We start from the raw sequence: 18,881 nt of genomic DNA on the forward strand, positions 1-18,881 counted from the left end.
ACACACACACACAGACACACACAGACACAATATGAATGAACAGGAGGGCAGAATAGATCACAGCTGCCTAGTCAGAGTTTAGTGTTTTACTTTGTTGCTTTGCTTTGATTCAAAGCACATTGAGGTGTTCTTTTTTTTTCTAAACTGTTTATTCAATACAAACACCAATTAACTGATCCTTTTGATTATGTTTAGGATGTGGGGTAAGATGATGACACTGGTGCTTGTGGCCCTGGAGATTCTGCTGAGCTACAAGATCATGTTGATGGGAACCGGCATGAAGGCATGGTCAAGTTTCTGTGTGATCTGAATGAACACAGTACGACAAACAGTAATGCATTGTTTGTTTGCATTCTATTACTTTTACATTCTACAGTTACATTCCAACATTCTAAAACGGTAATATTCTACAGTCACATGAACAGTCTAGAACTATAAGATTCTACAGTTACATCAACATTCTACAACTGTAACATTATAAAGATACATCATAACATTCTAGAACTGTAACGTTCTACAGTGAAAGCAACATTCTACAACTGTAACATTGTGTATGTAGATGTAGCTTAACAGCAACATTCTAGAATATTAACATTCTACAGTTACATCATAACATTCTAGAACTTTAACATTCGACACTTACATCATAACATTCTATTACTTTTACGTTCCACAGTTACATCATAACATTCTAGAACTGCAACATTCTTCAGTCACATCAACATTCTAGAACTGTGACATTCTACAGTTACATCATAACATTCTAGAACTGTAACATTCTAAAGATAAATCATAACATTCGAGAACTGTAACATTCTACAGTTACAGTCCAACATTCTAAAACTGTAATATTTTACAGTCACATGAACAGTCTAGAACTATAACATTCCACAGTTACATCATAACATTGTAGAACTGTAACATTCTACAGTAACAGCAACATTCTACAACTGTAACATTCTAGTTACATCATTACATTCTAGAACTTTAACATTCTACACTTACATCATAACATTCTATCACTTTTACATTCCACGGTTATAGCATAACATTCTAGAACTGTAACATTCTACAGTAACAGCAACATTCTACAACTGTGACATTCTAGTTACATCATAACATTCTAGAACTTTAACATTCCACAGTAACATCATAACATTCTAGAACTGTAACATTCTTCAGGTACATCAACATTCTAGAACTGTGACATTCTACAGTAACATCAACATTCTTGAACTGTAACATTCTACAGTTACATCATAACATTCTAGAACTGTAACATTCTACACTGACATCATAACATTCTGGAACTGTAACATTCTACAGATACATCATAAAATATGTAGAACTGTGACATTCTACAGTTACATAAACATTCTAGAACTGTAACATTCTACACTGACATCATATAGTGCTGGGCAATTAACGCCGTTAACGTGCTGCGTTAACGCGGGATTCTTATCGCGCGATAAGGAAATTATAACAATAAATAAATAAGTTATTAGAGAGAGAAAAAAAAATAGAATAAAGTAAATAATAAAAAAAAAATAAACAAACAAACAAAAGAACCCCCACAAAAAACACAGACTGCATAACTTACCCAGCATAACCCTGACATGGATAACATCCATATTTGTAACTGTTGTACGTGTGTGATTGTATAACAGTTGTGTGCTGTGTGTGTGTGTGTGTGTGTGTGTGTGCGCGTGTGTGTGTGTGTGTGTGTGTCTGTGTCTGTGTGTGTCTGTGTGTGAGGGTTTGTCATTGGATGTAGTAGATTTGTAGTTGACGGGGAGGGGGGGGCGTAACAACACCCCCAAAACTCCCAGGGGCAAGCAGGCCAAGACCCAAGCCACCAGAGCACGCAAATGCCGTCCAGAACATGATAGACCCAACACCACGTGCCCCAGAGACAGCCACGCGCCCCACCCAAGGGGGGGAACAAGCAAGGGAGCACAGAGGCAACACCTCCGGCCGGTGGAAGCCCAGAGAGGGACAAGGGACAGGAGGCCGCCTGGCCCAGCCCAAGGCCACCAATCCCGGCACGATCTGAGCCCACAGCCACAGGGCCCCACCAACCCGAGACTCCGCCTTGACCTCAAGTGGGAGCCCGCCACACCAGAGAGGCCAGAGTCCCCCCAACCCTCGGCCCCAACGGGGCGGGCCACGGCCCACCATGACGACCCAGCCCACCGCCCCCAGGCCAACCCATATACCCCGTGGGGAAGACGGCGGGGGGCCACAGCGGCCCCCCACCCCCACCCCAGCCAGGGGCGAAACCCCAGGGAGACCAGGGAGAGCAGGCCCCCAGCCCAGCCAGAAGCCAAACCCTCCACAGGCGCAGACGGGGTCCAGACCATCCCAGAGCTACCCAAACCACCGGCAGGGCAACTGCCACACAGCAGCAGGGTCCAAGCAACCACCCAGCCCAGTCCCGCACAGAGAGGCCGACCACCAACCCAGAGCCACCGGCGACACCCCCGCAGCAGAACTGACGCCACTCCCCCAGACCACAGACCCCCCGTCCAGCCCTGCAGGGCCAGGGACGGAGGCAGTGGGAAACCCCCACCCCGCCCCTGCCGACCCCCCGTCCAACATGGATGCAGGGTGTATGCATGTTAAGGTGTGTGTATGTAGATGTAGGGTAACAGCAACATTCTAGAACATTAACATTCTACAGTTACATCATAACATTCTAGAACTGTAACTATGGGGTAAGGTTACTGTCAAAAGTTTCATGCGTGTACCCATAAAAATCGTGCACGTATGCACGCAGTCTGTAGTTGTGCATAAATAAAAAAATTGTAAACTCTTAGATTATATATAGATTATCTAAGATTATTATAGATTTTGCAGTGTATAAATTATCTGTGAGAATGCAACTCATAAAGTTACAACTTTCCAAAATTACAAATATGGATTGCAGTGTACGGACGTACGCTTTCTTCAGAATGAATACGAATCTGACAAGTGTGAAATAACTGTCAAAACTACGTCACAAGGTCACAGGCATTATGTATCGAGTGGAAGATAACATCGATTCCACAAACTGCGTAGGTGTCAGAAATTCGATCGTGGGTTCATGGCGCCAAGATGGCGAACGACGTGGACACAGCAAGGAGTCAGGTAATGTTAATCACTTTTGACTTTGTTCTAACATGATATCCGCAAAAAATTACAGAGTCGGCAATGAAGCGGCTTTACTTTCGTTGATGTAGTCTTTGTTTCTAATTACGTAACTTCATCGGTTTCTTTGTGCTAGGTGCAGTTAGCCGATATACTCAACACGGCACACAGTCTAGTGTCCATGTTGACCAGCAGGTTAAGTTCTGCAGGGAATGTCAGGCCAGTTACACAGGGAAATACATCACAGCCTGCTGAGGGACAGAGAGGTCAATCACAGACATCTCAGCTGCCAGGTCCACAAGCAAGGTGTCCCCAGCGCAATGGCTCGAGTGTCAATGCGCCAGGAAATGGCTAGGTATGTTTGTCATGTAGCTGCAGCGCTGGCTCTGATCTTGATGACAAGGTAATACAGAGCCGAGGAGGATTTCTTGCCGAGTTTGGCTCCGGACAACTCAGAGCTGAGTCAGGAAAGAGGAGTGCTCACAGAGCTAACTAACATTAGCGACAGCGGCTACATTTAGCTGTCGGCGCTAACTAATGTCAGCGACGACGGCTGCATTTAGCTGCAGTTAGCTCTCAGTTCAGTAATGAAGCTGCTGCAGTCAGTCACCAGGAATCACCTCGGTACTGTAATGATCTCTGTCATCGCTGTTGAAGGCTGTGTGTTGCTGCGGTCTGGAGTTATTCATTGTAAACGTGCTGTTTGTTAGCATGTCTGACTGTGAACTGCTAATCTGGCAAGATGTAAACCCATGTTTGCACAAACAAACTCCAAAATACTATCAAAATTGTCTACAAAACAGTTGTCGCGTCCTGTTCTTCGACTTCTCCAGTGCCTTTAATACCATCCAGCCCAGACTGTTGAAGGCCAAACTGGAGGACATGCAGGTGGACGCTCCCCTGGTCACATGGATGGGTGACTCCCTGACAGGCAGACCGCAGTTTGTGAAACTGCAGAGCTGCGTGTCTGAGCGACTGACCAGCAACGTCGGGGCCCCCCAGGGAACGGTGCTGTCCCCCTTCCTCTTCACCGCCTACACTGCTGACTTCAAGTACTGCACAGGGACGAGTACAGGGACCTGGTGGACCGCTTTGTCAGGTGGTGTGGGGAGAATCACCTGCAGCTGAATGTGACAAAGACTAAAGAGATGGTGGTGGACTTCAGGAGGAACAGGCCCCCACCCTCTCCTGTCTGCATCAGTGGGACTGATGTGGAAATTGTCACATCATACAAGTACCTGGGCGTCCTTCTGGACAACAAACTGGAGTGGTCCACCAACACTGAGGCAGCCTACAAGAAGGGCCTGAGTCGGCTTTACTTCCTGAGGAGACTCAGGTCCTTCAATGTCTGCAACAGGATGCTCCTGATGTTTTATCAGTCTGTTGTTGTGAGCACCATCTTCTTTGCTGTGGTGTGCTGGGGGGGCAGGCATCAAGGCAAAGGATGCAAACAGACTGAACAAACTGATCAGGAAGGCAGAGGTTGTACCTGGAAAGAAAAATGTTCCTCATAACTTTCTCTATGTGTTTTCAATTAAAGCTGCAGTAATGTTCACTTTTTTAAAAAATAAGTTACCTTATTAGCTTGTGATTTGTGTCTTTCCAGAACTCCAGCGGCGTCAACTCTGTGCAACGACTCTTTGATGCGTTCCCACTGAACTCTGTGTCCATCTGCTTGCAGGCAACCTTTTACTATTCTGTATCCCACATTTGGTAGTCTGTTTTTTATTGACAACACAGCATTGTCAAGCTCTGTGTCAGACATGGTGCTGTAAGAAGCTCTTGTTGACAACCCAAGTTCACGCATGCGTCTGAAGATTGTAGATTCACTGACTCCCAGCAGGTGTGCAATACACGACACTGTCAATCAGCTGGGTGAGCAGGTCTTCAGAAACCTTTAATCTGGGCCGCCCCCCCTCCACTGCTCACTTCTGTAATAAGAGCAAGGGGTTTCTCTGGAGAAAGGGCTGCGGTAATTTTTGTCTGAAGACTCAGAAGACACTCCACAACATCTGTTGGTATCACGAAGGACAGTTGATGCAGACGTCCAAATAAGCAACACAAATATCTTTTATTAACCAGTATCACCCACTGGGGTACTGTTCACACAGGGATGTCAAACGCATTTTTAATGTTTTATCTCATTCATTGCCTTTTTCAAATAATAATGACTTTTTATTGTATATTTTTGAGTTTGTCTCATAATTTCGAATCTTTACATTAATCACATTTTATCATAATTTTGAATAAGAAAACCATAATTATAACTTTTTATGTCAAATTCATTGCTTATTATTATTACTATTATCTTATTTGCTTATTCTGGTCAAATATTCTTAATCCATGGGTTTCATGTGATGTCACAAAGCAGACACAGCGCCATCTGTAGGACCAAATGTCAACATGTGGTCAATATTCTGTATATATGTTGTATCAATATGCAGTCCCATCTTCATGCACTGTAATCCAGGGGTGTGTTGGTGTGACACTGAGGCTTTGTGAATCCTTCCCCTGCAAGGTACGACACAAATAGTAATAGTAATAGGTTCACTAGGTCACAACATGTGGTTTAAGATATTATGTTTACATTACTGACATGATTACTGAAATAACTGATTGCAGTTATTAATCAGACCCCAGGTATTCAGACTGCAGGTATTAGTCAGACTCAAACTGGGCCAAAACAATACACTTTCATGTAATATTGCTTAATTAACTGCTGAACCTTCCTGTGATGGAGGAAAGTTTGTTGTCATCGAGATGAAATACTTTCAGATCATTAACCATCCTGAGGTGAAGTACCGGAAGGCTTTGGTGCTCTTGAATGCCTGTGACCTTGTGACGTAGTTTTGACAGTTATTTCACACTTGTCAGATTCGTGTTCATTCTGAAGAAAGCGTACGTCCGTAAACTGCAATCCGTATTTGCAATATTGGAAAGTTGTAACTTTATGAGTTGCATCTCACAGATAATTTATACACTGCATAATCTATAATAATCTTAGATAATCTATCTATAATCTAAGAGTTTACAATTTTTTTATTTATGCACAACTACAGACTAACACGCACATTTTTTTAATACGTACACGATTTTTATGTGTACACGCATGAAACTTTTGACAGTAACCTTACCCCATAGTACTTCATCAGCGATGCAGCCAGTGTTTTTCCATCCCTGCTTCTTTATCCAAGCCTCGAGACGATCTCTTGTTGGCATACGCCGACTGAATTGTGCTGTCAAAATAAATAACAAAAGTTTTGTTAGTCATGAATACAATCATTGAAAACTTTGAATAGCAATCATTTTTGCTTGAAAATAATGTGAAATATGGTAAGAAAACTACTTACAGCGGACATGTTCAACACGCTTTTCAAACTGCTTCCTCCTCCAGTATGTGTAAAGTTTCCGCTCAGATTCTGCAGACACATCCTGCCGGTGTTTCACGTGTGGCCCTTTCCCAGACAGTGACAGAGGGTACGTTTTCAGTAGGGTTTCAAATGCGGTGAAGAATTTGACCTTCTCATTATCAGCAGGGAGCCTTGGCAGACAGATCACTGGCTGTTTGGTTGGTGAGTCTTGGACAGCATGGCTGGAACAGGCATCAGAAAGCTCACATCCAGTACCTTCCCAGAAGCCTCAGCACTACATGAAACAAAAGAAATTACTGAGATTATAAGAAAAACATTAGACTCTCAGATTGTCTAAATATAGATTATGGTGTGTTTGGTTATGTTTGCATTGTGTTGGCAAATATAAAACATGCTCACCTTGAAACTTTGCTCATCGTGCTCAACAGCTGAGAAGTCTTCACAGTGAGGTCACGTCGCTTCATGCGGAAATGCTTCTCAGCAGTCGCACTCGAATGAGTCAGGTAATCGGCCACCAGTGACTTCTGACCTTCCGGCCTCCATCAGAGGATGAGTTGTTGTCGGCAGGACGGACACACCGGCGAAGGTTAGTCACAGTGGACAGTACTGTCTACGGTTAGCGGGTATGAGACCAAATCTATCTATGATCAAAAGTTAAAAATATCCATTAAAAAAAAAATCTTATAAACAGCAATTACTCTCCATTTAATGTCAAAAAGATATGTCATATGACCTAGAAAAAAATAATATATATATGTGCAATCAAAGGCATACTCTTCCCTCTGAAGTGATGGTCGTGCAGATGACCACGCGGCGCAGTAGCAGCGACTCCCTCCTCTGTGTTTTGTTCCTACTGTAGTTTGGGACGCTCCCTCCATTGGAGCGGCAGACTTACCCTCTGTTTCTCTGACTGTTCCACCAACCGGTTATTCTGGTGACAGTGGATTACGACGGTCGACAAGGTCGAATGCTGGCCAGCACCCCAACATCCATCACCTCCCGAGGCCTGTAGGGGCCGCAGCATCTGGGGTTGAAAATCCTTCTGGCTCAGTGCCGAACACTGTTAACGCACTCTTTAGGCCGTGGAGCTAGTTGGGTGATCCTTTGGATTAGTTGTTCATCGTCGGGGCGACGACGCAATTGATGGGGGTAGAATGTAGCAGTATGGCTGTAGCTGTGCGGTGTCTTAATTAGTGCCGCAGGGTCAGCATGTCTCTGCTGGGGCGCAGTCTATAAAGGTGGGTGGTTGTGCCCTGGGAGCTCTCTTTCCTCGAAGCTTCCACCAGTAGCTTCACCTGATCGCCTCATGACCCGATCGCTTCGGCTCGCCGATCCCGGGTATGTGCAGTGCTGCATGGTTCTGTGTGCTTTTCATAAAGTTTTGCGGTCATCATCAACATTGGCTCTTGTCAATCTTATCTAGTTTCTTTTTCTTTACTATTGTGTTGCATGTGTATTGGGGTTTAGTTACTTCTGATAGTTGTTGCTTTATTTTTTTTGCTTTATGTTTGGGTTGTTTTGCATGTTCGTTTTGGTTTACGTATTCTGGATTATCTTTCTTTGGTTGAGACGCCACCACGCCCGGTCGTTGGAGGTGTTGCAGGATGATTATTGCCTCGAGGTAGTACACCACAAAGATGGCCTGGGCAGGCTCCAGGGTGCCAGAACAACTGTCAGACAGCTCTTTCATAATCTCCAAAAGTGCGGCTTGGCCCTCACCAGCACAGCTCGGCAGTCACCCGGTGTTAATTGTTGCTCGTCAATCAACATGTTATACCTATGAGAAAAAAAACCCATCAACTGTGTTAAGAAATCATATTGCAGCAGGGAGAGAGAGGACTGCCAGTTCTGTAGTGTAATCCATTTACATGGGGACAAACACTTAAATTTACCTCTTCCGGGCGATCTCTTTGCTGACTTGCTTGGATGTGACTTTCTGCAGAGAACCAATGAAATCAATGAAATGCTTGCACTCTGTATGCAGTGCCTCATCCTCATGCCTCAGGTTTTTGGAAATGGTTAATGAAATAAACTTTGTGAAACTAAAACTCAAAGAAATAGTAAAACAAAATATTTGAAAATGGGGAGTGGGGGCATGAGCAGTGAGGAAGGAGGAGGTAATATTGAAGTAAAGCCACCTACCTTTGCAATGGGCATGCATCTGCCAGAATTTGTCTGAGGACTTTATAATTAAAAGTCCTGCCATTCTTCAGGAGGTCAACAACGTCTAACTTGGCCTTTTTCACCACAGCTTCAATGGCTGCTTCAGTGCTGTTCTTCATGCAAGTCCTCCGCAGATGGACTGAGAGGGCCTCCTGAGTCCTCATACACTTTGGGCACAGCAGGCAGTGTCGGTTTGAAGGTTTCCTGGACAAAAGACAGTAAGGATAGTGTGGTTAATATAAGAATAAAAATAGTTTACTTAACATGCACTAATTAAGGTGCATGAAATATACAATCTGAAAAACACAGTTGGTCTAACTCAAAAGCTAAGCATGCACTCTGAACTTTGCAAAAGCAGACACAATGGGCACAGCAGATAGTGTCTGGATGTAGGTTTCCTTGACAAATAAAAAGGCAGAACCATCTTCACCTATTTTTACAATCCAGTATCTAAGCAAGTATTAATGTTACTTACCTTGGAGCCATTTCAGTAGCAAGAAAATGAAAATCTCTGGTGCAGTGTAGTTTACAGCTAGAGGTCTGACTCTAGGTCTGTGTGAGTGACCAAGTTTCTCCTGTATTTGTACTGTGCACCTTACAGCCCCACCCAAATTCCACATAAACGGTAACCTCCCCACCCCACCAAGTCCTGGGCTCTCAGGAAATATTAGTAGAGACAGGTTTAAAAGTTTTCTCAATGAAGGATTAGTCTAAAACTACATTCTGACTATTGAGATTTCTGAAATAAATAATCTCACTAGGAGGGTTTACCATGAAATATTTTAATTTAAATCACATCTACAGGTGGTGGGCTTTCAGAAAATATAAATATAGACAGGTTTTAAAGCTTTCTGAATGAAGCTGGACCCTAAAACTATGGGCAGACTATTCAAATTTGTGATGGTAAATTTAGAAAGCATGTCCATTTGTCATGAAAAATCTCACTAGAAGGGAGTACCATGCCCATTTAAATATTAAATCACATCTACAGGTCCTGGGCGTTCATAAAATATATTGACAGGTTTTAAAGCTGTCTGAAGGAAGGAATCCCCTAACCTACAGGCTGAACATTTAGGGCTCCAATTCACTCATTTGGGGAAGCCTCACCATATGTGCAGAGGCTTCCCCAAATAAGAGAATTTTGAGGAGCTCAGTCACAATCAAGTGATGACGCTCCAGCTCCTCAGTCAGTCTTTCAATAAGGAAAAATATATTTGAAAATGGTTAATGATTACATTTGATAATATTAACAGACATTACAATATATAATGTAATGTCTGCCCTATCAACTTTCGATGGTACTTTCTCGACAGAGAGCTCTGGAACGCCTCTGCTGCTCTGAGAAACTCTCTGCGGTGTACCAGGGGCAAGAAACTCTCCACGGGAAGAAACGGTCTGCGGTGTACCAGGGGTACAAATCTCTCTGCGGTGTACCAGGGGTGCGAGATGGTGTCTCAGGGACAGAGACGAGGAAAGTCAGTATAATGGCCAAAAACAGCATAATATTGCACGTTGACAGGGTTGTTAACTCCGCAGATGCACTGCTCCATAATGACATACCCATAGACTGTTAGCTGAACACCATGCAATCTGCATTTCTCAGCTCCGGGTCTTTAGGGCTCGTACCTGCACAATATCAGGGAGGCAGTCTCGGTTAAGCTGTGGCACCAGCACCACCACCACCACCACCACCACCTATTTGTGGTCATACTGACCGACTGTCATATGTGACCTGTCTTTGGAGGGCCCCCATACGACCGGCCTAAGCGCGGAGTTTGGGCGGGCGGTTCCTTTGGCCAGCGGGTTCACCTCTATGGCTGGGAGGGTTTAGCGTATGAGGGTGTAACACCCCCCTCCACGCTCCTGCCATGCAGGCCCCATCCTAAGCAGAATCAAGAAGTCCCATTTGTCCTATGCCAGTCTCCATTGCCTGCGCGATGGAGATCTGGGAAGCATGAGCTCTTGCTGGGAAACTGACCACATCCAGCTGGTGCATAATGAAACCAAAATGGCCAAGACTTGGCTTCTCTGGCTCCTCTGCCAGATAGAGACAGGGTGACCTCAGAGCACCCTTGCCTGGCCAGAGGGCGACTTGGTTGATCCTGCCAGTAGCATATGCTTGTCTCAAAGGTTAAGCCATTCAAGTTTAAATACACATGGCCAGTACAGTGACACTGTGAATGGCTCATTAAATCAGTTATGGTTCCTTTGATCGCTCCAACTTTTCCTGGATAACTGTGGCAATTCCAGAGCAATACATGCCAACAAGTGCTGACCCCTGGGGATGCGTGCATTTATCAGACCTAAAACCCATGCGAGGTCGCCCCTTGAGGTGCCCTGGTGGCTTTGGTGACTCTAGATGACCTTGAGCTGATCGCTGACACTCTTGGTGGTGATGTTTCATTCAAATATCTGCCCTATCAACTTTTGATGGAACCTTATGTGACTGTATAAGAATGTCATGGGACTCGCTGGACTTCTGTCAGAATGTCTGTATTCATCCCAAACCCAGGAGTTCCCCCCCCCCCCGTAGGCACAAAGCATTATGGGACGTCTAGTGTAACAATCCTACCATTACACCTCCTCCTTTTAGCTAAAGTCATACTCATTTTCAACCAAACAACAATAAAGCATTTGACAGCTTGTATGAACATTAATGTACTGTATACTCATTTCAACATAAACATTGTAATGCTTCTCCGTTTTCTTTCTGTTAACACCATAAACACAAACTGTCTCAGAACTGCATAAACAGCATTTTGAACATTTGTTTTATCACTTAAACAAACAGGTGTCCTCTATTTCACCAATCTAGCCTATAAGGAGGTCTTACAACTTGACCAAACCGTGGAAAGAAATCTGTAGCTCTAAGGTGACTCCTGTTTCTTCTTAGAAAACCTGTCAGTCTCAACCATGTAAGATCTGGGATTACTGGCAGGTCTAACTACTGCTCCTGTAGTTCCTTCTGTAATAATCCAAACTTTCTGTCCCAGTTGTTAGTTTTGGAAGTGGTCTGGTATGGTGGTTCAGGTTGTATTGTTTTGCCTGCCCTCACCTCCCCTCCTCATCCTTCTTTCGTAAACCTTGCAAGTCTGGTCACTTAGGATGCAGCTTGGGTGTGGGCTGAGGTAGAGAGGTGTGCAGGTTTCTCCCCATTAGCAGCTGAGCTGGCGAGGATCCATGTTCCACCGGGATGCCTCTGTACACCAGCAGTGCTCTGTTGAAGTCATTGTCCTTTTCCCACAAGTCCTTGATGATATGAACAGTATGTTTAGCCTCCCCTTTGGCCTGGGGGGTACCAGGGGCTGCTCGTGATGTGCCTGAACTGGTACTCCTTCGCAAACTGCTTGAACTGTTCTGATGAAAACTGCGGCCCGTTATCTGATATCACAGTCTCTGCAGTTCCATGTCTAGCAAAGGCCTCTTTAACAGCACTGATAGTGACCTCTGCCGACATGTATTTGAGTTGTGCTACTTCAATATATCTTGAGAAAAAGTCAATGATCAAAAGGTACTGTTTCTTTGACCACTCAAACAGATCCATGCCTACCTTCTGCCATGGGCGGTGTGGAAGTGGAGTGGGTAACAGTGGTTCACGGTTGTGTAGTCTGTATTTTTGACATGTTTCACACTTGTCCACCATTTGGCCTATCTGTGCTGCGATGCCGGGCCACCAGACTGACTCCTTGGCTCGAGCCCTGCATTTCGAGATCCCTTGATGGCCTTCGTGCAGACGCTGCAGAACGTCTCCTCTCAGAGGTGATGGTATCACAAGTCTGTCTCCTTTCATGAGAAACGTCATACAGATTTGGAGAAAAAAAGTCAACTTCATAGATAACAGTGTAAATATACATAGATATTTTTGGGAGTCAAAGTCATAAGTATTGAAATGTCCTCATCTATATAGGCTACTGTTTAGGCTTGTCTTCTGATAGGTTGAATTCCCACTGTAGCCTGGATGCACTTTAATTTGTTGTGGTGCGGTATTTAGTTGTCCTTGCATGAATGACCTTTTTTGTTTCTTGTGCTGTATTTGATTTCAATCTGTGTTTACTGTCCTCATTGAGAGTTTGTGTTTCTAATTGTTCAAAAAAAGGGAAAAAAAACAAACAAAAGTAACTTGGGGATACATTTTTATCTTATGTGTGAACATGTTACACTGTAATGACGTGGCCGTAGCATTTGTGTTACTTTTAATAAATTGCATTTTTCATTCTATCCGGTTAAACAGGTCAGTGCCAGTAGTCTGTACATTACAGATGATGCAAACAGAGCCATTCTGCCAGAGGCAGCGGGGCATTTTTCCACCTTCGATCTTAACAATCGCATGCATTATGAGCTCCATGGAGAGCCAGAGCAAAGCCAGCCACCTGCAAGCAGAGCACCTCCACCCATTGCTGCTGTCCCCTCTTTTCACTTCATGCACCGAGCCTCATCATCTTCTGCTTCTACGTCTAATGAAAGTGAAACTTCACATGGAATTCCACGAGCTGGTGCCAAGATCCCAGCAAAATCATTCCATAGCTACAGTACATACAATATGCAGCTGATCCCTGCTGCTAAACTTTTATCCTATGATATATTTACTGTTACAAAAAAAAGAACACTGCCTTCAAGTCAGACATTTAACCAGATTTTCTTTAAGGATGAACTCAATAGTGATTTTGAACCATCTGTGATTTATACCCAGGTCAGTCCATATTGGTGAAATAGTGAATGGCAAGCTCAGTACTTCCATGACAATGGCCATTCGCTTTTCGGAAGCTGAGGCAAATGTTGAAGGAAGAACTGCAAAGGTGCAGGCTGCCATAAACTCTGATGAGTCACTTACCCTAACAGACAGCCAAGGAAATGAAATCTTGGACTGCGAAGGCATAAGAAGTAAGTTGTATGATCAGAAATTGTGTGTGTGTGTGTGTTTTTTAATGAACTTTAAAGATTTGAAATACATTAAGTGAAGTTAATGTTGTCTGACTCTTTAGGTTCCAAGTACTGGATCTCAAACTCCAGGAAAGTCTATGCCATCACTGACTATGACTTTGTGGAGTTACAGAATGGAAGAAGAGCCAAAGTAAGGTCATACAACATTTGATGTGAAGATGAAATCATATCATTTTAAACAAAGCAAGTGTTAATTTGCAATAGCTGCAACCACATGATATGCACATTTCTGAAATGCAGGATGGTAGGGCCAGCCCAGCCTGCTCAGCCACCCTACATTTTGAAATTTCCAACACCCCCTTTTAGCCATTTCGACTTCACACACTTGACCTTCATGCCAAATTTCAGGTTCCTGCATCCACAAACACACACACACGCCACCATACCAGATTTCAGCCTCTAAGCTCGCAGCCCTAGTTAGTATTTAAACCTATTTTGGTAGAATTTGTTTGTGTTGATCCTGTATGAAGTCATTATGATTTGAGGCAGTTTGCCAAACTTACTGTATTTTGTCTGGAAAACTCCTAAGTTGATGCCTTTAATGAGTAAATATTCAGAAAGATTTTTAAACATTTGTTGGTGTGCACCATTGAGAAATCTTGAGTCTGTTATTTTTCTGTTAAGTCGAAGGTCCCAAGGTAGTTCAAAATCTCAAGACAGTTCAAGCCTAGAAGAAGTCATTAGTAACATTGAGCACCTGAAGCAAGCTGCTGAGAGCCTCCCTGTCATCACCTCAACAATAAACCAGCTGTCTGAGCTTGTCAAGGCCAAAAGTGCAGCAGTAGCTGCTGCCTCTCTGCACCCTATTAAGGATGCCTTCACCTGTATGGTTTGTCGAGGTATGATTATGTAACAATACACAACAGAACACAATACAGCCTTCAGATAATATTCTTATTTTTTATTCAAAGTAACCATTCATATCTGTTTTCTGCATATGTTTTCTTTGTTTAAACCTTACAGCTGTGATGAAGGAGCCCATGTTTTCCACCTGCTGTGAGTCTCTGCTTGGATGCCGTACATGTGTGGAGCATTGGCTGTTAACTTCAGATCTCTGTCTGAAATGCAGACAAGATGGGTTTGCCTCCAAGCTCAACCAGGTCAAGGGTCTTTCTGCTGTCTTGTACACAGTGTCTGCAGCTTTCCATGAAGAGGAGTAACCTATTCTGGATCTGCACTAAATGTTAAATCACATCAGCTACCTCTAAGCTGTCCTCCATGTAAGTTTATAAAGGGAATAGTTAAAAACCGATTCAGATGCTACAGTCTGTACAGTATATCTGATTTTGAGCACAACCTGGTTACATGAACAAAAAGAACTTTGAGAACTGTGAGATTGTAAGTGCCATTTGTTTATTTTAAAATTTGTAGTGCACTTTATGTACAGTTCAGTGTACTGTTTAACAGAGCTTTTACTGTGTGAAATAAATACTTTTCTAAAGAAAAAAATTCACAATGCATTTCACTGTAACAGGTCACACACATCTTCTGGTGATTGCAATAAGACACTTAACTGCATCTTTGAAAGGGCCATAGTTATTGTGAACCACATTTTGGTGTAGTGACAGCAAGTCAAAGTGGGAATTAAACTCAGTTTCAGCCATTTGTTGAGCTTCTTCAGAGGTGAAAGGGACACATCCAAAATGGATTCTCTTTTCAAGGCGGATCCCAACTCCTGCTGATACAGATCAGCTGCAACACCACCAACAGGCAGGAGATCCTCGGGAAGTTTGGCAGGACACCCTTCTTTAGCCAGCTCATTTGGGATTCCCTTACCTGCAAGACAGGGCAATGAGTAGTGAGATTGAAGGAATTACAGTGATGGGTCAAAACTTGAATGGCAAAATTGTTTGAGCAATCATCAGCATTTTAGAAATTTGAGTTGTCAATACTGAATTTGAACGTAATTTTGTGTTATTTTATTCTTGTTCAGATGTTTGAGGCCCATCTGTTTTTGAGAATACAGTTGAACTGCAAAACTCTTCTATATTCAAGAAAAAAAAGCTCTTGTGTCAGTATTGGCAGAGATCCAAATTCTGGGATTGGATGGGAGCTGAAAACATAATTGGATCTCTAGCAGAATCATACCAGGGATGCTGTGTGCATTCCATGCTTCTACGACATTTGTGAGGCCAATCCTAGCCATCTGGCAGGTGAGGTTTGATACATAATACTTTGATAAGTTGTCCTCCATATCCAGTTCTTCCTGGTCCAACAGCTGTACCAAAGCCGTCTTCAATGGGTAGTTGACTCGCCATTCACCTCAACCCACATTCTCTCTATCACATGGTTCTGTGTGGGTTTTAAGGACAGTGTCAGTCTGCATGCTCTCATTAGAAGTATGCATCAATTCCAAGACACCAGGACAGCTTGACACACTTACCCTTGTAGAAGGTGTCTGAATGTAGGGCTGCCTTTGAAGATTGTGTCTGTGCTCTGCCAGCATTTCCTGGATGAATAACATCAGGTAAAACTCTCTCCCACAGTCAACTCTGACCTGGTCCCATAGTCCATAGGAAAGCACAGCAGGTCTGAGAATAAACAAACAAAAATATGACCTTTTATATCAAATTAACTCTCCTGTTGTTAGGGAAGAAGGAAAAAGAGAGGAAGGGAGGAAAGGAAAGAAGGATGAAATAAAGAAGGAAAGGGATGAAGGAAAGAGGGGGGTATCAAAGGAGGAAGGAAAGAGAGAAGGAGGAGGGAATGAAAGAAGGATAAAGGAGGAAGGTGAGATGAAAGAAAGCATTATGGGACGTCTAGTGTAACAATCCTACCATTACACCTCCTCCTTTTAGCTAAAGTCATACTCATTTTCAACCAAACAACAATAAAGCATTTGACAGCTTGTATGAACATTAATGTACTGTATACTCATTTCAACATAAACATTGTAATGCTTCTCCGTTTTCTTTCTGTTAACACCATAAACACAAACTGTCTCAGAACTGCATAAACAGCATTTTGAACATTCGTTTTGTCACTTAAACAAACAGGTGTCCTCTATTTCACCAATCTAGCCTATAAGGAGGTCTTACAACTTGTCCAAACCGTGGAAAGAAATCTGTAGCTCTAAGGTGACTCCTGTTTCTTCTTAGAAAACCTGTCAGTCTCAACCATGTAAGATCTGGGATTACTGGCAGGTCTAACTACTGCTCCTGTAGTTCCTTCTGTAATAATCCAAACTTTCTGTCCCAGTTGTTAGTTTTGGAAGTGGTCTGGTACGGTGGTTCAGGTTGTAGTGTTTTGCCTGCTCACGCCTCCCTCCTCATCCTTCTTTTCAAACCTTGCAAGTCTGGTCACTTAGGATCCAGCTTGGGTGTGGGCTGAGGTAGAGGTGTGCAGGTTTCTCCCCATTAGCAGCTGAGCTGGCGAGGATCCATGTTCCACCGGGATGCCTCTGTACACCAGCAGTGCTCTGTTGAAGTCATTGTCCTTTTCCCCACAAGTCCTTGATGATATGAACAGTGTGTTTAGCCTCCCCTTTGGCCTGGGGTACCAGGGGCTGTTCGTGATGTGCCTGAACTGGTACTCCTTAGCAAACTGCTTGAACTGTTCTGATGAAAACTGCGGTCCGTTATCTGATATCACAGTCTCTGCAGTTCCATGTCTAGCAAAGGCCTCTTTAACAGCACTGATAGTGACCTCTGCCGACATGTATTTGAGTTGTCCTACTTCAATATATCTTGAGAAAAGTCAATGATCAAAAGGTACTGTTTCTTTGACCACTCAAACAGATCCATGCCTACCTTCTGCCATGGGCGGTGTGGAAGTGGAGTGGGTAACAGTGGTTCACGGTTCTGTAGTCTGTATTTTGACATGTTTCACACTTGTCCACCATTTGGCCTATCTGTGCTGCGATGCCGGGCCACCAGACTGACTCCTTGGCTCGAGCCCAGCATTTCGAGATCCCTTGATGGCCTTCGTGCAGGCGCTGCAGAACGTCTCCTCTCAGAGGTGATGGTATCACAAGTCTGTCTCCTTTCATGAGAAGCGTCATACAGATTTGGAGAAAAAAGTCAACTTCATAGATAACAGTGTAAATATACATAGATATTTTTGGGAGTCAAAGTCATAAGTATTGAAATGTCCTCATCTATATAGGCTACTGTTTAGGCTTGTCTTCTGATAGGTTGAATTCCCACTGTAGCCTGGATGCACTTTAATTTGTTGTGGTGCGGTATTTAGTTGTCTTTGCATGAATGACCTTTTTTTTTTCTTGTGCTGTATTTGATTTCAATCTGTGTTTACTGTCCTCATTGAGAGTTTGTGTTTCTAATTGTTCAAAAAAAGGAAAAAAAAACCCAAACAAAAGTAACTTGGGGATACATTTTTATCTTATGTGTGAACATGTTACACTGTAATGGCGTGGCCGTAGCATTTGTGTTACTTTTAATAAATTGCATTTTTCATTCTATCCGGTTAAACAGGTCAGTGCCAGTAGTCTGTACATTACAGATGATGCAAACAGAGCCATTCTGCCAGAGGCAGCGGGGCATTTTTCCACCTTCGATCTTAACAATCGCATGCATTATGAGCTCCATGGAGAGCCAGAGCAAAGCCAGCCACCTGCAAGCAGAGCACCTCCACCCATTGCTGCTGTCCCCTCTTTTCGCTTCATGCACCGAGCCTCATCATCTTCTGCTTCTACGTCTAATGAAAGTGCAACTTCACATGGAATTCCACGAGCTGGTGCCAAGATCCCAGCAAAATCATTCCATAGCTACAGTACATACAATATGCAGCTGATCCCTGCTGCTAAACTTTTATCCTATGATATATTTACTGTTACAAAAAAAGAACACTGCCTTCAAGTCAGACATTTAACCAGATTTTCTTTAAGGATGAACTCAATAGTGATTTTGAACCATCTGTGATTTATACCCAGGTCAGTCCATATTGGTGAAATAGTGAATGGCAAGCTCAGTACTTCCATGACAATGGCCATTCGCTTTTAGGAAGCTGAGGCAAATGTTGAAGGAAGAACTGCAAAGGTGCAGGCTGCCATAAACTCTGATGAGTCACTTACCCTAACAGACAGCCAAGGAAATGAAATCTTGGACTGCGAAGGCATAAGAAGTAAGTTGTATGATCAGAAATTGTTTGTGTGTTTTTTAATGAACTTTAAAGATTTGAAATACATTAAGTGAAGTTAATGTTGTCTGACTCTTTAGGTTCCAAGTACTGGATCTCAAACTCCAGGAAAGTCTATGCCATCACTGACTATGACTTTGTGGAGTTACAGAATGGAAGAAGAGCCAAAGTAAGGTCATACAACAT

The sequence above is a fragment of the Plectropomus leopardus genome, unplaced genomic scaffold, assembly GCF_026936395.1.
Source record: "Plectropomus leopardus strain MGB_pleo_1.0 unplaced genomic scaffold, ASM2693639v1 Contig25, whole genome shotgun sequence".
NCBI classification, from domain to species: domain Eukaryota; kingdom Metazoa; phylum Chordata; class Actinopteri; order Perciformes; family Serranidae; genus Plectropomus; species Plectropomus leopardus.